The 23,234-nt window shown below is 35.5% G+C and overlaps 1 long non-coding RNA gene across 1 annotated transcript; it reads right to left on the bottom strand.

Moving 5' to 3' along the window:
- Positions 1-1,860: 1,860 nt before the first annotated feature.
- LOC122836222 lies at positions 1,861-18,641 on the bottom strand. Its single transcript, XR_006371426.1, has 3 exons — positions 18,441-18,641; positions 6,007-6,110; positions 1,861-1,870 (listed from the first exon to the last, which is right to left on the bottom strand). It is a non-coding gene; the product is annotated as an uncharacterized LOC122836222 (long non-coding RNA).
- Between the last annotated feature and the right edge of the window lie 4,593 nt (positions 18,642-23,234).

The raw sequence follows: 23,234 nt of genomic DNA, 5'->3' as shown, positions 1-23,234 counted from the left end.
CTCCCACAGGAGGAAAATCCAGGGAGCATCAGAGAGCTTCACAATCTGTGGACAAACTGACGTTGCAGCTAACCCAGAGGGGATGATGGATATTTGTTTTCCAAAGGTCTGACTTAAGATTAGCACACTCTGTTCAATAACATCGTGGGTGTGATTTTTCCGTTGTTTCTGACCTCAAGGCCTTAAATAGTCAGTCAGGATACACAATGGCTGCTGGGAGATAACGTCAGCTCTCATGACCTTTGTTAAAACGCTGGCCTTTCCATAAAATATTTTACAACAATAGCAAGAGAATTAGTGACCAAAAATACAATAAATGTACTCTAGAAGACCCTTTCACTGCTTCATCAACATTAAAGAGTTTTATAACACAAATGATTTCCATTCAGAGCTACAAATCTTAAACACAAAGGAAAATAAATAAATTAGTATAACCAGATGGATCATACACAATGGATGGATGGATGAAAAGAAGGATGGAAAGAAAGTTAACAGAATAAAGAGGAAAAGAAGAAAAACGAAAGGAAAAAGGAACAATGACAGAAAGATGGACGGATAGAAAGAAAGAAACAGAGAAAGAGAGATGCAAAAAAAGAAAAATGAAATAACAAAGGAAAAGGAAACAATAAAGAAAGAAAAAAAGCAGATGGATGGATGGATGCATGGAAGGAAAGATAGAAAAATGAGGGATGGAAGGAAAGGAAAAAGAAAGAAAGATGAAAACAAATAAAGAAAGAGAAAATGGGAAAGAAGGATGAATGGAAAGAAACAATTACAAGGCAATAAAGACAAAAGAAATGGATGGATGGATGGATGGATGGATGGATGGATGGATGGATGGATGGATGGATGGATGGATGGATGGATGGTGGAAGTAAATCTTGTCATCCTTTTAAAGTGATTAACTTTCCTCATTTTGTTTCTGGTTGATTCCCATCTCAGCTGTGCTAACAAAAGGTTAATAAAGTGTTAGCAAAGAGTTAACAAAGTGCTAATAAATGTTTAACAAAGGGTTAACACATGGTTAATAAAGGTTAACAAAGGGTTAACACATGGTTAATAAAGGTTAACAAAGGGTTAACACATGGTTAATAAAGGTTAACAAAGGGTTAACACATGGTCAATAAAGGTTAACAAAGGGTTAACTAAGGGTTAATAAAGGGCTAATAAAGGGTTAACAAAGTCCCAAACTAAGCAGCGCTATATTTACTCACACTCACCAAACAGACCAGCAATAAATTACTAAACTCTTAAGGGGGAAGAGAGAGAAAGTTCTCCTGCTGCTGCTGGATTCGCTCCATGTGTGTTGAAAACACGGACAGTTTTTGGAAAAACATTTTCCATTTCTCTGTTACAGAGGCTGGAGCTGGGTTTAATTACACTGCCTGCCTGAAAAAAGCTCTGCACATTTAAAAACAAAAAACAATATAGAGTTGCACATGTTTATCTAAAGATATTGACATAAACAGTAAAAGTGCTATGATCTGTTGCAGAGGGAATTTCCACCTGAGACCCCCTGCTGAGTGGGCAGACTGAAAACCTCTGTGGAGGAAACGAGGAAGTAAAAGTCAGATTTTCCAACTTGAGATGAAACCTTCAGAGACGCCTCACCCACTGGGAAACCTGCGCCGCACAGATGTGAATGTTTGTGTGTCTACAGCCTTTACTCGTTTCATCTGTGAATCTTTTTTTTTTTAAAACAATGTTGAGTTTCCATGGAAACAATTCCCATGGGAACTTCATAAAACGCAGACTCTGGACACAGACTTTTGGGGTTTCCCAGATTTTCCAGTTTCTGTTACAGTGTTTAACATTTTAAAATCCCTCTGGTTAAGAAAGAAACTGGATACTAAAATATCTCTCCAAAGATCTGCGAAAGAAGAAAGTGGAAATATTAGAGATTCACCAATCCCAATATTAAAACCTGTATTAATATTGCTAAAAATAATATATCAGGTATTGGTGACAATGTATCAGATCCATAAAGATACATATCTATTCACAGCAAAAACATAAAATCTCATCAAGTATTTTTGGTTTAGATTATAGTGAAAATATCTTAGTTCACTTGAAATAAGACAAAACTAACTTAAAAGTAACTTTTAAGCAAGATATAGAGGCTTAGTATAACTAATAAAACAATAATATTGATGAAAAAGTGCTAGTTCCAATCGCAGATTATTTCACTTTATACTCTGCAAAAACACAAAATCTTATCCAAGTATAAGTGAAAAAATCTGCTAGTGGAACTATTACTTGGTTGCTAGGTGATGTCCTGAGGTTGCTAAGTAACGGCAAAGTGCCTGTTGGTAGTGAGATAATCTAGCTTTTCTATGTTATTCTTCTGAGTCTTGTCATTTGAAAATCTCAGAGTTAAGGCAAAATCTACAATATCTGAATAATTTTGATCTTAACTGTATAATAGTTCACTATGCTGATATTATCAGCATAACTAGCATTACACATGGAGAATGCTGTTTTGGTAATGCTAGCAAGGCTAGCTGCTAATACAAGATCATGATATTTAGAAATTCTCCAAATGTTTTAGTAACATATTGATCTGCTTTATATAAAGTAAAGAAACATGATCATAAATAGAGATTGTCTCGCTCTTGTTCCATTCTCAGATTATTTCACCTTACAACAAGGCATTTTCACATGTTGTTATAAGTAAATTCATCTGTCAACGGACTTGTACTTTTTCATCAATATTAAGGAATTATTTATTTAAAACAAACCTCTACATCTTCATGAAAAGTTACTTTGTCTCATTCCAAGTGTACTAAGATATTTGAACTATAACTAACCAATTAGAAACTAATGGCTTGTGTTTCTGCAGTTTTCAGTCCAATTCCATGCTTTATAATTTATTTTACAATATATGTAAAACTGCTAATTTCACTCTCTCAACCATTTGAAAGAAGATTTGTTGGAGTTTATTTTTATGTTTGACCAACACATTGTTTTAGTCAGTTTCTGGTTTTTATCGTTTATTTTACATTGGATGTTGTGTGCTATATTGGTGAAGAGTTATCAAATAAATTTGTAATTCAGTTCGTTTAGGTCTATGTTTTAAAAAAATAGAAAAGTTTTAAGGCAATTCAGTGCTGTTCTTCTGTATCGGTAAATCTCAGATATCGGCATCGGAAGTGAAAAAAGTGGATCGGTGCATTTCTGTGTCATATAAGAATGAAACAGACGGGTACGCCTTAAAACATGGGAGAGTTTTCTTATTTTCACATCTGGAAGTCATTAAATCTCAATTGCTGTCTTTCTGTCGTAGCAGCAATGAAGAAAATGCCTCTTCCACATTTTCTCATGATTAACACCCAGCATTTGGGCAACAAATTCAGCGTTGTTGGTTTATGATTATTTCATTCACTTCCTGGCTCGCCTGGCCTCACTGTGCATAATTTGTGCACATGGACAAACACTTGACTCAGACACACACACGCTTCCTATTAGACCCCAGTTGACTTCAAAAGGCTGTGTCAGGTTTATAGATGCAGACTCATTGGAAAGGTCTGGACAGCCTCGCAGAGTCAGTGTTGGAAGCCAGAACTGGACTTTAATGGAAGAGAGGAGGAAGCAAACTGGAACCATCTGCTGTTACTCAGACCTGGCTGGTCTGTAAAGTCTCTTTCCTCAGGCATCATTTCCTTATGCAGCATTGAGTATTTGAATAGAGATAATTATTCAAATAAAAAGCTGAAAGGCAGAAAACATCTCTAAAGATTACCGGTACACAGTTTTCCAGGTTAGCTGTGAGGCACCAGTAATGGTTTCACTGGCCAGTATAGAAGTTCCTTTGAGAGAAGTTAGCTAGCTTCTCTGTGTTAGCCAACTTCCCAGCTAACACAGAGAACCTAGCTGGTGATTTTAACCTGAAGATTTTCCTCTTAGTTGGTCCTGAAACTCAATAATAACATGACACAACACAACACCTGTCGAAACATGACACAACACCTGTCAAACATGACACAAAACCTGCATAAACATGACACAAAACCTGTCGAACATGACACAACACCTGTCGTAAAGCATGACACAACACTGTCGAAACATGACACGACACACCAGTCGTAAACATGACACAACACCTGTCGTAAACATGACACAACACCTGTCGTAAACATGACACACCTGTCGTAAACATGACACAACACCTGTCGTAAACATGACACAACACCTGTCGTAAACATGACACAAAACCTGTCATAAACATGACACAAAACCTGTCGTAAACATGACACAACACCTGTCGTAAACATGACACAACACCAGTCGTAAACATGACACAACACCAGTCGTAAACATGACACAACACCTGTCGTAAACATGACACAAAACCTGTCGTAAACATGACAACACCTGTCGTAAACATGACACAACACCAGTCGAAACATGACACAACACCTGTCAAACATGACACAACACATAACATGACACACCTGTCGTAAACATGACACAACACCTGTCGTAAAACATGACACAACACCTGTCGGTACACATGACACAACCAGTAATGGTTTCAAACATGACACAAAACCTGTCTAAACATGACACAACACCTGTGTAAACATGACACAACACCAGTCGAAACATGACACAACACCAGTAAACATGACACAACACCAGTCAAAACATGACACAACACCTGGTTAAGAAACATGACACACAACACCTGTCGTAAACATGACACAACACCTGTCGTAAACATGACACAACACCTGTCGTAAACATGACACAAAACCTGTCGTAAACATGACACAACACCTGTCGTAAACATGACACAACACCAGTCGTAAACATGACACAACACCAGTCGTAAACATGACACAACACCAGTCGTAAACATGACACAACACCTGTCGTAAACATGACACAACACCTGTCGTAAACATGACACAACACCTGTCGTAAACATGACACAACACCTGTCGTAAACATGACACAACACCTGTCGTAAACATGACACAACACCTGTCGTAAACATGACACAACACCTGTCGTAAACATGACACAACACCTGTCGTAAACATGACATAAAACCTGTCATAAACATGACATAAAACCTGTCTTAAACATGACACAACACCTGTCGTAAACATGACACAACACCTGTCATAAACGTGACATAAAACCTGTCGTAAACATGACACAACATCTGTCGTAAACGTGACACAACACCTGTCATAAACGTGACATAAAACCTGTCGTAAACATGACATAAAACCTGTCGTAAACATGACACAACACCTGTCGTAAACATGACACAACACCTGTCGTAAACATGACACAACACCTGTCGTAAACATGACACAACACCTGTCGTAAACATGACATAACACCTGTCAGAAACATGACATAACACCTGTCGTAAACATGACATAACACCTGTCGTAAACATGACATAACACCTGTCGTAAACATGACATAACACCTGTCGTAAACATGACATAACACCTGTCGTAAACATGACATAACACCTGTCGTAAACATGACATAACACCTGTCAGAAACATGACATAACACCTGTCATAAACATGACATAACACCTGTCATAAACATGACATAACACCTTTCGTAAACATGACATTACACCTGTCATGAACATGAAAACACGATGTTATGTCATAACCATGTTATGTCATGTTCGTGACGGTGTCATGACAGTCTTATTCACCACCCGTCAAAGAAAGTGTTACTGTTAATTTTTTAAGTGTCATTTCAAGAATGATTGGGTTATTTTAACACCAATCATTTTTAACACCAAAAATACTTGGTAAAATTTCGTGTTTTTGCAGTGTACAGTATTTAAGAGTTTTATTTGTGCAGATGTTGCACTGATTCTATTTGCGTTCCATTTCATTTTTCCAACTTGGAAATTCTGACTTCTGATTGTAAACACAGTGGAGAAAAATGTTGCTCTGCTTTTTTAATTACACAAAGCTGCTGATGAGGAAGTCAAAACCAACAAACTGATAAAGAAATGGCATTACTTACAAAAAAGAGGAGGTTGAAGAGGAATAAGAAGTACTTCGTGACTGTGATGCATCCTTTCGACATGGCTGTGGCTAGGCCGTGCTACTTTGCTGTGAGTTGTGAGCCTGAAACATAAAAACATCCATAGTCTATATAAACATAGTCTCACCTCAGTAGGAGAACTTCAGAGCAGATTGTAGGGAAAATATGCACAGCTGGATTTCTTATTAAACACAGCCATAATCTTCAAAGATTAAACGTTGCAATCATTAATGGGTTTTCACAATTTCATACTTTTCCAGGCTACAATTTCTAGATTTCCATGTAATAACGAAATATTCACTATTATTCTGATTAAACAGTAGTCCGATTTGTAGGTTTCAGAAATCATAAAACATCATATGCGGTACACTTGTTCAGCTGCGTTTCAATCGTTAACTGGTGGATTTCTCAAATTAGGTTTAAAATATTCAATTAAAAAAATTAAAAAAAAATGAATTGTGGCTAAAAAAAAAAAAGTGGTAATTTTACTGGACTTTTTAATAACTGAAAAAAATAAAAATAAAATATTTTTAAATTTAAAACAATAAATAATAATAATAATAATAATAATAATAATAATAATAATAAAACTTCATAGAAGATTTATTATTTTTTATTAAAGTTTTATTAACAGTCAAATAAAATGAACCATTTATTTCACTCACACTCACTTTAAAGACTGGAGGTTGAACTCAACCTGATTTGAAGTTGTCTAAAAGTAGCAACAATAATTAGTGAATAATGTGTGCATTCAGTCAGTCATGAGTCAAAACCTCAAAATGTTGGATGAAATGTTAAAAATCAAGGCGTGATTTGTTATAAATCTGGAAAATAAAACACTTTTCCATGCTCTGTTGTATTTCTTTCCATATCTTGGCCTGGAAAATGGTCAACTAGACTTTTCAAGACTCTGAATTCATTCACAAAACCTTCTTAAAACACTAACCCTCCTCTCATTTACACTTATATCAGCAAACCACTGACCTCAGAAGGTTAAAAGTGGCCTTGTTTACCATTACAGCATAAAATTTCATATGAAAAGGAAGCAAAGTTTCTCTGAAGTGTTGGGTCTGGCAGGCCGTTTGGTTTCAGTCTGGGGAAAGATTCACCGCTGTGTTTGCTAGCAACAACAGTCCTGGTTGCAAACATTGTTTTCTGGGCTATTTTTAAACGGCGCCACATTCAATGACTTTATCTGGTGTCATAGGAAACATATAAACAGAAACCATCATGTAAATCTGATCTGACTTAAACATTTGGTATTTCTATCATATCTGAAAGTGTCAGGAAAACCAACTCAGTCAGAGGATAATTTCCTACAACTCATCAAGCCAGCAACAGCAACAGCCTGAACTTCACAAAATGCAAAGAAAATATACCCGCTACAAGATGTTATTCTGCACTCTATGGAGCAAAAATACACCCGTCCATTGTGGTTATTCGAGGGGTCTGAAAATATCCCAAAAAGACGACTCCCTCCCTGCAGATCAGATTACAAGCTGCTTCCGTCTCTCCCTTCACTTCTACTCAAAGCTCCAGTTTAGACTCTGTCTGTTTGATTAAGTCCTTTTAAAGAGTAAAGTACACCATTTCAAAGTCAATAAATGCGTCAATATCAACAAAAATTCAAAATACTTTGTTAAAAGGATTCGACAGAAGCTTCCTAGATGTAAATATGAGAATAATTTGATGCCATTTCACAAACTTGAGTAGGAAGATGCCGCCACTGTCAGATCAAAACCTCACATCTGTAAAATAAACTGTAACAGTGAAAACAAACATCCTTTTTCTAAACATGAATCCATCCTGTTTGGTCAGAGTCACATGGTGATTCTGATACATTTACAGATCGTTATCGATTAAACCACAGACAGATGCGCCACAGTGGCATCAGGTGTAACAGCAGCAAAACAAAAGTAACTGTAAAAAAAAATATAAAAATGAGAACAAGTGACTGAACAGCAAGAGGAAATTTATAAAAAAAATTATAAGACTGTACAATAATTGATAGTCAGCTCTAAGTTATGATGTCACCAGGTATTTCAGAATCCGCCCAATCACTGAACAGATGCTGAGAACTGATAAATGTGTCAAAACTTTCTCCAGCTGAACAGAAACTAAACTGAAAATATTATCTTTGGACCGAAAGAGGAATGATGTATAGTCAACACACAGCTTCAGTTATTACAGCTGGAAACCAGAGATCAGACAGAACTCTGACCTGAACATTCAGAGTCACATAAAGATAGTTACAAAGTCGGCCTTCTATCACCTGGAGAACATTTCCAGGATTAGAGGACTAATGTCTCAGCGAGATCTCATCCCTGGGTTTAGATTTAGTCACATTGATGACTGCAACAGTGTCTTCACAGGTCTGCCTAAAAAAATCAAACAGATCCAGAATGCTGCTGCTGGAGTTCTGACTAAAACCAGGAAGATAGAGAACATCACCCAGTTCTAAAGTCCTTCCACTGGCTCCCTGTAGCTCAGAGGATAGACTTTAAAATTCTGTTCTGAGTTTATAAATCACTGAACGGCTCAGCACAACACATTAAAAATCTGCTGCTGTTGTCATAGCAACCTTCCAGCCCTCTTCTGGTTCTGTTCTACATCCAGAACCAGAACCAAACATAGAGAAGCAGCATTCAGCTTCTATGCTCCACAAATCTGCAGCAAACTTCCAGAAACTGTAAAACATCTGAAACACTGATTTCCTTTAAATCTAGACTAAAAACCCACCTGGTTACAGTTAGTTTTGAATCATAATCAATGAAACATTGACCAATAATCTGATTGTGTTTTCTATGATTTTTGTGTTTCTATGATGTGAAGAATTTTGAGCTGCCTCGTTGCTGAAATGTATTTACAAGAAGTGAAAACAACATGGCCGTTATCTGAAATTAGAAACAGTTCAGCAGTGAAAACACTGAATGTTTTGTGAGAAATGATGATGACAAAGTCATAAACCTAATGGGAGGAAGGATCTGCGATAACGCTCCTTTGTGCATTTCGGATGCAGCGCTCTGTCACTGAACAATTGATTTTTGAATTTTATTTTTTTCAGATGTCTGCACAGCCATTTTGTAGCTTTGTATCATCACACTGTCACGCAAAAATATTCACACCCCTTCAACTTTTTATAATTTAGTTTTTTTTTAAATACACAACTTTCAACACTAAAAATGCTCACAACAGTGACAACCAATTATTCCTGCCTTCAGAGACACAAAATTAGAAACAGAATCCATCTGAATAAATCCAGCTGTCCTATAAAGGTTTGTTAGAGAACCTCAGTAAACAAACAGAACCATTAAGAACCAGAAGAAAGCAGTTCAAAGATGAAGTCATGCTGAGATTTAAAGAATGGCTTCACCATAAAACATCCTCAGCGTTGAGCTTCTCTGCTGATTCATCATCCCAAGAAGAAAGTCAGAGTAGGACACAGAAAACGTGTTAAAAAAAAGACCAAAATTATACATTTTCCACTGTGTGTGTTTGGAAATGCATCAATCTGGATACACAACCTCCAAATAGCAAGCATAGTGGTGGCAGCGTCATGCTCTGGGGATGATTTTTCCTCGACAGGGACAGAGAACGGGTCTGAATGCAATGAAATTATGGGAGAAAATCTTTCTGAAAAATTTCTCTCTGGAACAGAGGAGCACAAATGTAAGCCACACGTTTTACATTTGTATTTGTAAAAATAAATAAATACGTTCAGCATTCATTCTGTTTTCTGTGAATGAACGTGCTCCAATAAAGTTTACCACTGAGAAGACATTTTTTTAAATATCCAAAGTAAAACATGACAACCAAAAAGAATAAATAATATTAAAACAAAAACCACTAAATAAAATGGATTCAAAATGGCCTTCAAAAGTAAAATGTTTTATAAAAGTTACTGTAATTTTGACCCTAATTTGATAAAATGTAAAATAAAAAGCCATATGTGTCTGACTCCATGTTCACATATTTTCCAACACAGCTGCATTAATATCACTGAAACTCTCCATCAACATCATTAACTTATTGGCCAGAAAATACCAAGAGAGCTTCCTGTTTGCAAAACTGGAACGAGTCCAAACGCCAAAGCACTCAGCAGCAAAGCAGATAATCCTCAAAGGAGATTGTTGTCTCGATGTTGAGCAGCAATGCAGATTAAAAAAGGCTTAGTTATGATACCGTCTGCTCACATCGCTACAGCTTTAAGCAACATCTCTATTGCACGTTCCTGTCTTTCAGGAAATTAAATGATCACCACAATGGTTGCGAGTAACCTTTGGCTTAAAGTGGCGACACTCTGGAACTAGTTCCAAAAACTTTTTTTAGAATTTCCATTTTTATCTTACGTTACAAGAAGAAGCCAAACAGTGAAGCGAGTTTAAAAATAAAGCTGTTTCCCACTTCTGAAATAAGAGCAAACGTTTTCTTCGACTTGCACATTTGCTCACTGCAGCCGTTTTATAGTTGCCACTGATATTGGCTGAAACAAACCAGTGAGGGTGTGAGGAGATCTCTCTGAAACAAAGCCTCATGAAGCGCTGTCTCATTCAGCATGCGGCTTTGTCTCCAAGTCTCTGCTACTGCTGTGAATCCCAGATATGGATGTGAATATTCTGAGCTTAAGATCCAAATAAAGACTTTTTGACACAATGGTGACTAAAGTTTGGACGGAAAAGTTTTAAAGAACCTTCTGCCACTGTTAAATTGTTTATGATTTAAGGCTCTTTGAAAATGACGCAACTGGCTAATTTTTAGCTAAAGTTAGCATTTTGTATCCATGTTGGAGACTCTTATTTTGAAGGGAATTCTTACATTATTATGTTGACATTGTTGACCAACCTGCTTCTGACTAAAAACCCTTAGTTATAAAAAACAAACAAACAATGAGGCAGAATCCTGTGAGGCTACATGTTAGCTGCTAATAACGCTAAAGTTAGCATCTATTTCATAGCTTCACCCAAATCCTGTTGGATCTGTTGGATAAGAAAGGAAGTGGTTTTAGAGTTTCCCTGTTAAGCTGACCGAATTGAACAAAGATTTTCATGTATGGTTCTCTGTATGGTGTTACATTCCTGCCAAAAACCTTGCATCAAGCAATCATAGCAGCGTATTTTTTGACTGAGAGCACATAACTTTCATTGTGGGTATTTTCATTTATTCTCTCTTCAACACTACAGCTGAGCGGTAAAACACGGCATTTCCTATCCATATTAATTTGAAGGGAGGAAGGAATTAGTTGAGTTGCTTCGTTATGTCGACATTATTGACCAATCTTCTTGTGATTGGGCTGACTAAAAACCCTCGATCACAAAAACCGACGAAGAAGTGTTTGTGTGGCAACATTTTTGTACATTAAAGATGTAGATGTGAGAATCCTGTTAGGCTACATATTAGCTGCTAACAACGCTAAAGCTAACATCTATTTTTTAGCTTCAGCATCTACTGTATGGATGACTCTTATTTTGAAGAAAGAAATGAAGTAGGTTTAGAGTTGCCCTGTGAAGCTGACAGAAATTAACAAAGATTTTCGTTCTCTGTACGGCGTAACATTCCTGCCAAAAATCTTGTATCAAAGAACCATAGCAGCATATTTTTTTACTCTAAATGTGAGTATTTCCTGTACGCTCTCCTCAGAAAATGTAGCTTGCACTGTGTATGTAGAGGGCGGTAACTCTTTTTCTATATTTTAATTCAACATCGCAGTCTCTGTTTCCCTTCTTCTTTTACAGTTCAACAGTGTTTCAGCACCTGTTGACTTCATAATTCAACAATCAATAAAGAAAGTTTAAGTCTAAGAGTTAGAAGTTTATGAAATCTTTATTTTATTAATCAAAACATAAAAAAGTGTTTCTAATGCATTTTATAACATTATTCTACAACAATTACAAATTCATTACAAAAATCTAATTTTTGTCTCATTAATGAAGTGATTTTCTTTAAAATGAAGTAAAAGCGACAAGAAACTGAAAGCAGAACTAAAAGCACCATTTACAACATAAATACTGCACAACGCAGCTGAAATTAAAAGACTGTGGGGAAGTCTATCTTTATATGCTGCATGCAGCACCAAAATTACTCAGAGTGAAAAAAAATCTGGACCAGTTACCAGAACTTTCCGGCTCTCTGGCCTTACTGACATAGATTTTCCCTCTGCAACATAAGATCAGCGCCGTGGTTCACTTTAAAATGTTATTGCCGAGAAACAGTTTGGGAAATAACAGAACAACGGCTGAGCTCAGCGGTGTCAAACTCCTTTTCATTTTGGGCCAAATCAAAAATCTGAATGTTCTTAAAGGGAATGTATCGATAAAACCCATTAAACTGACAAAATAACAATAAACAGCTGTTTGTTTTAGCATTCAATAAGTGTTTTATACAGTAAATCATTATTGAACATCTTTTCCATTCAGGAATTTTTTATTTATTTTTTTGCATTAAAACTCACTGATTTTGTGGTGCTAATTTAGAAATAGTTGGAAGGAATTTTTACACTATTTGCAGTAATAATCTATGATAATAAATGTGGCTATTTATTAATCCCCGTATAGATCACAGAATATAAACTGACATCAAGGAAGGCTGAGGCAACAGTCACTTAAACCCAAAGTTTTTTGGCCAATTTTGAGAAAAAAATTTCAGTAAAATCAGAAAGACTGTGGGGATCTGTTGATTTTGTGTGAATTTTGTGAAGTTGTGAAAAACTGGAGGGACTTTCTGATGTAATTTGGAGTCTAGAGGGCCACATAGAAAGCTACAGTGGGCCAGATTTGGCCCCTGGGCCTCGAGTTTGACACGTGTAGCTTAGCAGAAACAGAAAAATAGCTGGTTCTGAACCTCTCAGTTAAATACTAAAACAGATGCAACGTCTCTCCACTGCTTCATGCCGACGTTGATACCATGCAACAAAATAAAAGTAAAACATTAGAGCCACATTTAGTTGTGTCTACTATCTTCTACTCTTTAAGTTAAATAAATTTATCCAGTTTCAGATTTTGAACCTAAATGTGAGTTTGTGAAAGATAAACTTACAGCAGTAAGTTGTGTTAACTTTTTATTAATTTAGTCAAACCTCCAAGAGTTGAATAAACCAGAGTTTTTAGGTTAACACTTAAAAAAACTGAAAGAAGAAAAAGACAGCAGTGGGAACTATTTCCCAGAATGCTTAGCAGCATGTTTTTGTCTCCTGAGATGGAAGTGCGTTACATTGATCTGACTCTTGTGTTTTATGAAGGCAAATGTTCATTTTAATGCAATTTTCAATTAGCAAAGCTTGAGGATAATGTCCTGTTCACACTAAATGTTTCTGAGCTGAATTCATTGGGATGTTTAATAAAATTCATTATCAGATCACAAATTTTGTTCCTGCAGTTTGAAACAAGAATTTAAATTATTATAAAGTAAAATAAGTATTTATTTTAACTTGATATTGTGAGTAAAATAATAGAAAAATGTGGCTCTTTATTTTTTTTTATTGCACGTTGTGAATTAATTATTTGGTTTAAATTGCAGCATTAAGTTAAAACTCACAATTCAAGATTAGTGAAGCTAAAAAACAATATTTAGACAACTTGTCTCTTGTTGTTAAATGAACTTCATAAACTTTAATTTCTGAGTTAAAATCAAACTATTTTCTTGTTCGACTTAAATTTAATTTTCAGGCCAGCTGGTGGACTTTAATTTTCAAGTTAAATCAAATATTTTACAGTGTAAAACAGCTGTGATGACGCATCTTCGCGTCTCTGAAAGGTTTGGGATAAGTTTTAGAAGATAAGGAGGGGGCTTTCCTGTTTAGCATCGCTATGACGACGCTGTGACAGAAACGTGTGAAACCCCCTCAGGTGACTTCCCTCTTTCTGTGGAAATTATCAAGCGTCTGTGCCAACAACTAAAACCTACAGCTGAATTTTGCTCATAAGAGCAGTGAGGTAACAGGAAGCTACATATAAGGAGTGCTGCTTTCACTCTTTCAGATTAAAAACAAAAAGATACCATTCATGTTCTCCAATCTAACAAAACACATTAATAAAAGAAACAGCTTTAAATATCTTGTAAGAACTGAACAATTGGCAGACCTTTGCTGACTCTGTCGTCCCAGTTTGGAAACCCGGCCTATCATTAGCTGGCAGCGTTGTTAAATCTGAGGAGGATCAGCCAAAGCCTAAATTAAAACACTGCTTTCTAATCTGTGTTTATGAGGCGCCTCCCTTCTCTGAAATGTGTCGATTGTTTATTTGAAAAAGCCTTTCCAACTGCAGCAGCGACGTGTGACACGATTCAGAAAACGACCATGTGGAGGTCAGGAAGCAGCTGACCGAACGTCTGACAGCAATAAAAGGAAAGAAAGATATTTTACAATGGGATGGAGTTAGAAATGTTAAACTATTGATGGCTTACATGGCTGAGATTACAGATTGAACAACAGCAGCTACATATAATATTATTGGCACTTATAAGTGGAGCTTAAAAACCATTTCAAATTTTGCAATTTCACCACTCAATTCTAAATCTTACAAACTATTTTTTTGTTTAAATCAGCGGTGTAAAACTCATTTCCGTTGCTCTTAAAGGGCCGGTTGTGTCAGAATGCATTGATAAAATATCAAATATCAATGAATTCTTAAATTCAAATAATATTATTGAACGTCTTTTCAGTCCCTCCAGGATGTTGTGATTCTTTTTGTGAGTTTTTACAATAAAAATCAAAGTGTTTGTGGTACTAATTTTGAAATATTTGCACTTATTTAAGACAGTAAATGACACTTTTTATTACTCACTGTAATGATCACGGACTATAATCTGAAATCAATTAAAGCTGAGGCAGCTGTTTAGCACAAGTAAGAAAGTTTTTGACAATATTTGAGAAAAATCTGCAATAAAATCCCAATTGTTAGCGCAGTTTGCTGATTTTGTGTAAACAGCCACGATAATTCTGAAGAAACTGGAGGAATTGATTGTTACAATATGACAGTAAACAGATAAAAACTGCACTGATTTGATTGAAAACAGAATATTTAAACACACTTTAATGTTTAGAGTCAAGAGGGCCACATAAAAAACTATAGCGGGCCAGATTTGGCCCATGCGCCTTGAGTTTGACACCTGTGATTTAGTACATCACAGATGTGCTTTTTACTGATTCAGCAAATTTCTACATATGTGTACTAAATTAATCAAAGTGATATTTTGTTGTTTTGTCCATATTTAGAATTAAATTGAGTCAATTTGTCTTTTTCTGAGTCATTTATTTGCTTCTTTGTTGGATTTCATAAAGTTTTAAACCAGTAAACAAATGATTGTATATCAACTTATTTATTTTGGTTCTTCAGAGTTTTAAAGTAATTATGGAGGTCAATGAACATAAAAAGCTACAATCTCAGAAATAATTTCTTGAAAAAGGGGTAATGCCTTTAGGTAGCTAAAGTTTTGTTTGTGCTTTTACTGTCGTGGTGTTACAATTACAGTACTCAAGTAAGAGTATCACTACTAGCAGGAAATTACTCAAGTGAGATTTAAAAAGGTATTTGGTAAAAAGTCTACTTAACTACTGAGTAACTGATCAAATTATAAATAATTTAATATTTAAAAACAGACCAAAATATAAACGTCTAAATATAAGATTAAAGAATTGTTGGTGTTTTAAGGACGAAAATAACAGTAACCAAAAAATTTAACAAAATCAGAAAAAAGAAAAATTTTCCAAATCAGTGTATTTTAAGAAAATAAAAAAAACTTTAAAACTTTATCAAAAACTGCAGGTGTGTGTCTGTGCCTGGTAGAAAATTCAGTTGGTAGAAAATCCAGAAATTTTACTCTAGTAAGAGTAAAAAAATACCTCATAATAAAATAACTCAAGTGAAAGTAATTGAGTAAATGTAACCAGTTACTACCCAACTGTGAGCACTACACGAGATGTGCTAGTTGGAGTGTTTCAGAAACTACTATGAATACAGATAATGATCAAACAAAGAGAGAAACTTAATTATCAACGAGCAGCAGCTGAACGAACGAAACGCCACGTTGATGTAACCGGGACAAAGTAAAAAAACACCCAAAACAAACAGCTACAGCTCAAAACAACAACAACAACAAACAAACGCTACGTAAAGCCTGGAAGGGTTAGCCGTTAGCAGGTAGCACTTCTGCCAGGGAAACAGAAGAAACTGAAGTGAATTCACTCATCAAACCTGGAAACGATTCATTTCAGCTGAAATATTCAAACGGTTGGATCAGAATCTGGTGCTAACATTAAAGAAAGCTTCCATATTTAAATGGTTCAAACTGGTTACATGGAGGTACAAAGATGGGGATATTTCACTGGTGGGTCCTTTATTCCAGAAAACCATTATTTATTCCAGAAAACCATTATTTATTCCTTTACAACCAGAATTTACACATTTTCTTATGAGTGACTGTATTTGTCCAATTTTAGGTATATACCTACTTTGTTGTGGAGAATTGGTTTTCTCCAATATGCATTATGCATTTCTTGTTAATAGTTGCAGTAATTCAGTGTGTGTGTGTGTGTGTGTGTGTGTGCGTGTGTGCGCGTGTGCGTGTGTGTGTTTTGACAGGAAACTTTCTTTTTAATTTCGCTGGCTTTTAAAAAATGTCCAACCAAGGACCAGGTTTGCAAATTAGCACGTGGCTGGAAAACCTGTTGCTTTGTTTTGAACATGTAACAATGTTTACTGTGGTGTTCTTCATGAAATTCAATTGAAATGAATGATATATCTTTATATTTCTTTTAAATTAGTAGGTATAAACAGGATACTTACCAGTAGACTATACAAGTTTTCACAAATTATGGTTTTAAAACTGCTAACCTTAATATGAAGAGCATATGCTAAAAGCAAAAAAAATAACAGTATTACCTGGCTACCTGAAAAATGCTGCAACACTTTTTCTTTGCATACAAGAAAGAAAATTATGGTTTTTTTAAAAATATCTGGTGAAAACTAAACTAACTCCACTTTGATGAAGGTATTGGCATCTTAAAGCAATTAAGCTAGCTGCTAGCCCTGTTACTCCACAAGTTGTTAGCTCATTTGCACATTTGCTAAAAGAAATACTTCCAGGATTAACTTTTTTTATTTTTTGTATCTCATTGTAATGAAATAAATGTATGATTTAAAAAGAATAACAAAAAATACTTTTAAAAAGAGCGTGACTGTAGTTTGCTATTTTCAGTGCCTGTGTATTAAACGTGTGGAAAGATGGAGAAATAACTTTGTGTTTCCCTTGAACACATGGGATATAATCTTGTACAGTGTGATAATAACTAGTTAATTTAATAAAATATGAGATTATTATAAAAACAAAACTCTTCTCTTGTCCGTGATGTGTCCACCAGAGGGCGCACTACTGTCCAGTGAGTCCAATACATTTCTATAGATTTAAAATCTTCAAACTAAATTCTGACAGTTATTATTATTCATTATATTGTTAAACTAGATCACTTCATAGCAAGTATTATTTTAACTAATATTATAAATAAGTGAATATGTTACGCTTTGTAGAACTATAACGGTGAACTGGATGTATTTCTTTTAACAAATGCACAAATGAGCTAATGGAACCAGTATTAGCCAGAACTAGCTTATTTAGCTAGTCCTTATTTAGAGTTTAGAGTCTGTTTACTTTTATCAACTCCAGTTGGAATGTGTACTGTTTTTTTATTTGAGTAAAAGTAACTTGACTAAATTAAATATTTTTCTTTTCCTATTTTGCTAAAAACACCATAAACCTTTGTTGTTGTTCATTTTTAGCAAGTATCTACGTACTACGTTTGGCCAAACCTGGGAAAAAGAAAAACAAATTTCCTAACAGGCACCAGGACAGGATACTCACAGTCCCCAGATTTCAGAGTTACGCCACTGCCCACAACATTTAGCAACCAACTTGAGCGAAAAGTCCCAAACTCACGCAGTCATCTGACAACTGGCTGCTGTTTATTTTCAGTATTCAAGCAATGAAACTCAACCGAAGGCACTTGTTTATCCCGTAATAACATAATAAACTTTACTATTGCTAAACACCAAACTTTGTGTAGGACACTTGGTGATGCTAGCTATAATAGATTTAATAGTAAATGAGTAATGAAAGGCAGATTTTGTACTAATTTGAAACAGATGCAACTCTTCCAGTGAGACAGCTCTCTCGGAAAAACTGAATATTTTCATACCGTCAAACCACACAAAGATTAGTTTAAAGTCTGCTCGGAAAATCTTAACGATGGTTCAAGATTTATTCATTTCATTTCTAGGTCAGTTTAGCGAAACCCTGTTTTCTTTTAAGGACAAAACCCAGAGTCCGGGTCGCTGCGGACTGATCTGGACTAATTTTCAAAGTGTCATAATCAAAGTTTTCTTTTTTAGCTTGGCGTTAGCTTAGCAAACATGAACGGGACTTACTGTGAGTTGGTCTGCAGACGTCCTCAGCGGATCCGCGCTCCTGCTGAATGTGGGACGCAAAAAGTCCGTGAGAAAGAAAACTGGATGTTTGTCTCTGCCTCTTTTTCTGTGGGGTGAGTGTGTGTGTGTGGGTGTATTTGTGTGCGTGAACGGACGTGTTCACACCCCCACCATGCGGCGGCAGACATAACATATTCCCATCGACCCCTACGTGTCACCTACGTCATCAGAGAGTGAGTCTCCTCATTTAATACAGAACATAAACACAGAAATGTACTGAAATATATTGTTATATATGCTATTGTCTTATAATTAAAGAATAAAAAAACTGTATCCAGTATCTATCTGATGTTTTCTGTTTTCAAGCATGAGCTATTTCGAAATGAATTTCAAATGTAAATATTTATTTATTGTCTAGATATTTAGGATTTAACAGAAAAAATAGTCTTTAACAGATATATGTTCAAACACTAACTCATTTATTTCCCTACGACATTTGGACATAAATATGTTTCTTAGTAATGTAAAAATCTAAATGTTTATCTATATCATCCAAGTACTTTCAAAGATGTCGATGGTAAAGCTGGGGCTGCAGTTTTTAGATGTGCCGAATGCCAGTAACATTAATGCTTTTCACAATGTTGCTAATGACCTAATTATTCTGGTTATTGCAGTGGAGCAGCACATCTAAAAGTTGCAGAGACAGGCTGAACTGAGTTTGACACCCCTGATTTAGATAATCAGCTGCTCCCATTTGTAAAAGCAATATCTTGTTGCCACGGTTACACACTATAACCACTCTCCAAAAGTAAAATAGAATAAGCAAATATCCTTTCAGCTTCATTGCATCTGAAACCACAAGGAATAATTGTACAAAAGTGCAACGCACGAAACAAAAAAGAAATACATATTTTTTTTAAAGTCTACAAATAAAACATAACGGAGCTACTCCAACAGGCTGCCACCTGAAAATACCACAAAATGAACCAGAACCCAGTTCACTTAGTGGAAAGTTTGAGAATGCACACATGCACACACACACAGAGAGCTTTTTCAGGATGTAAACAACCCAGGCTACACACATTGATCTCCTCAGCCACATAATGCCGTTTTTCAAGCGATGTGCGTGTGGAAGTGGAAAGCAGATGGTTCGGACAGGTTTTACAAAAGGCTATATTTGAGTAGACAAGTTTGAACTTGTTTCAGAATTTAACAACCAAAAGTGGGATTACAAAACAGCCTGTTGAGACATGTTAATGTGTCATGTCCGCTGATGAGCTGGTACAAGAACTTGGAGATTTTTGAGCCAGATATTGACCTTTTGCACGTGACGTCACGCTCTCTATCACTCTGACCACTCGGACGTCAAAACAACCAAAACGCTCCTTTAAAGCTCGTCTAAAAACGTACATCTGTTATCTAATGTCGCTTCTATTCAGTTGATTTCGCAGTCAAAATGATCACAGGTTGTTGCGAGGTCGGCTGCAGAAACAGACAAGGATAGAAACCAAACTTGTCATTTTATAACTTTTATTGAGGAAAGATACGGTGGCAGCTGTCAATCATGACTGTCAGCCCTAACGGCGAATTTGCAGCCAACAGTTTTACAAGGTAAGATAATTAACGTTCTTATACTTTATAAGTATTATTAGAAATATATTAAATATTGCATTATGGAGAAGGTAGGCGTCTAACCATGGGTAACCATGGAGATAATGCCGCATGTCATGTATCCTAGCATGTATGGAAAAAAACTGGTTAGCATCTCGTCTTTTGTACGTTTTTAAGGCTTCTCCGGTTTAAGGGGAAACGCTGTTTGATATAGTAATTTAAATCATGCGGTATAAGTTCAGGGAAAGTCGGTCATTTGATCAACACCTCAAGAGGGAGGATGTACGGGTCGGTTTTTAAGCTAGCTGAAAAAGTCGGATTGTGAGGTATGAGCCCCAATCAGGTGTGTAACGTTCACAGACAAATTAGCTCGAAGCTAACAAGTAGAAGCCATGAATAAACTGACAAAAACAACTTGGGAAAACAATTTCAGTTGCTCTGTTTAATACTCCCATCCCTCACTTCCGACGTCCGTCATGGCGCCTTGAATAATTAAGTGACGTAGGCGCAAACGGTCAGTGCTTTCCTTTGCAAAGTCGATAATTTCATCAACATGTCAAATTACCGAGGTGATGACATCAGTGATGTCATATATGGCAACACATAAGTGCCATCACTGCCTACATATATGAGCAGTGTTGTCACAGGATTTGGCAACATTGGAAAATATTAACCTTTGAACAAAGTATTTGTCTTTTTATAAACAAGCTTTTATTGTAAGCTGAACCATGCCAATTTTACTGAAAAGCAGTAAATCAGCTCTTATCTAATTTATTAATCTTTGCTAAGTATTAGCAGGGTTTTTTTCTAAAGAAACTGACCCAAATCCTGTTCTTATACTTAGTAAATGTGTTTAATTAGAAAGGTAGATGCCTCCCATTTAATATAGCAAATGTACAAAATCTTTATTTTTATTTTATTTTGGTTCTACACTTAAGTTTGCTAAGTGTCACTATCTTAGTAAACTTGATCTAAGATACTTGCACTAGGGACGAGACCAAAAATACTTGGTAATATTTTGTGTTTTTGTAGTGCAAGCCAAAGAATAAAAAAGAAACACTTTATTTGCTTGATTTTAGTGTTTTTATGTTCCCGAGCCACACGTACTTTTCACTTGACAATTTTGGGCCAAGTGACTACAAGTTTGGACACCTGGCTGCTTTACATATCTGACAAAACAAACAAAATGACTTCATTTTCAGATATTCCAATAATAAACAAGTGTTCTTTTTATTTCAAACTAATAATCAGAATTCAATCACAATTAATTTATCATGTACAATATCCCACATATATACATGAAAACACTTTGCTACAATTTAAAACAGTTAAACAACATACGCCGTCCGTAACATTGTGAATGAAACATTTTTGCACTGTTTTCAGACTTGAAGACTAGTTTCCAGTTTCATATCTCTAATTTACGACATCAGGGATGATGAAAGAGTTGCTCTGCCTCCTCTCTTCTGCCCTCCTCGGCAAAATTACTGTTCTCTCCAAAAATAGACCTGCCTTGCAGACCTTTGAACATTTCACCAGGCTGATCGTTTGAGGCCTGCAGCACTGATGGAAACGGAACGACACTTTTTTTTCGTACTCCATAATTACGCTAGTCAGCGCAAAGCGGTGCAGCGAAAGGTTGGGGAACACAATGTTACTCTGGAGAGCTGCTTCTAATTAAACCCAGCAAAAATAAAAATAAAAAAAGCATAATTACGGCTTTTTAGGGGTGCAGGAGACCTCACCCGTGTTTCAGTTTCCCCCATCTGAGCTGAAACATGGGTGAGGATGGCGTACATTTCCCCTTCAGTGCTGAATCTGCAGCTGTGGACCCAAAAAAACAAAACAAAACAAAAAAAACACCCTCTGACCGCAGAACCTCTCCCTTCTGGCGCAGGACTTAATGTGGCCACTGGAAACCTGATGGACCACCACTGAAGAAACTCGGCTCGCTTATAGTCTGAATCCATTTTGATTTTCAAGTTACAAACGGATGAAAAAGGAAGTTTTATTAATGACAAATAAGCAGTTGTAACTCTCAGTAAAGCATTCCAGATAGAAAAATGTATAAATATATATAGAAATATCTGCTTAGGTCAGCAAGTTTTAATGTGCTGATTTGTTTTAAGAATATTTTTTTGGTTACTGCATCAATAAATCTAATGGGGCGGCTACTAAAGTTGTGACAAATTAGTTTGTTGATGAAATTTATAACATCCTCTGCATGTTTTAGATCCATGATAAAGACATGTAAAAAGGTCTAGCTTCATATATTTGTTTCTTAAATAAAGCGATAATTCCTACAAAAATAAAGCTTTTTTTCTCTCATTTCAGTTTTTCAGTGTCTGCTTATTTATGATTTCCTGTTTGCTTTGGGTGTAAATATAATGTTCTCATTTCTTTTAGCCATACGTCACATCAGAACAGAAAGGAAAACCATTAGAGTCAGCTGGTTCTCCAATAAAAAGTAAAAAAAACAAAAAAACAACAAAAATAAAAAACTGTGACCAAAGAGGCAGAAAATGCTGAGTAGAGTGGATATTAGGCGAGGTTTAAAAATAAAAACTTTCTAAAGCTCTTAAATGTTTATCACAGCCATTTATTTCAGATACAGATTATTATTTATATATATATAAATTTTAAATCTGTACTCTGCTGACCGACGTTCTGTAATATTAATGTTTTAGAGCAGCCAGAGTTTTAACTTCAATCTGATAGATAATCTATAATTATCCATCAATGGTAATGATCAGTAAAACTTCTCTTATTAAAGATAATTAATCAAAATATCTGAGGAATGTATAAAAGCTTCTCAGGATATAATAAAAGATGCCAAAGATACTTTTAGTAACATTAACAGTTTGGGCTCCAATGTTCATTAAAAATATTTTTGACGATGTTTTTTATTGTTTGGCAAAAAAATTTCTCCTATTTTATGAATTTTCTTTTTTACTTGATGTTCTGAACTATTTTGTACATTTTTAATGGCCTTTGCAATTTTATTTATTGTGTTTATTAATTTCTGTACATGTGTTTATATTTATCGTTTTCTTTATCATGTGTTACTGTATTATAAACCTTTCCTTACAATTGAAAATGTGTTTTTAATTAAGCTTTCCTACAAATCTTTACCAGAGTAGCAAATGATGATTTAAATAGGTACAAAAATAAGACGCATTAAGA

The sequence above is a fragment of the Gambusia affinis genome, linkage group LG08 (genome assembly GCF_019740435.1).
Source record: "Gambusia affinis linkage group LG08, SWU_Gaff_1.0, whole genome shotgun sequence".
Lineage (NCBI taxonomy): Eukaryota > Metazoa > Chordata > Actinopteri > Cyprinodontiformes > Poeciliidae > Gambusia > Gambusia affinis.
Note: the sequence above shows the minus strand (reverse complement) of the source record. Positions and strands in the feature narration are given on the sequence as shown.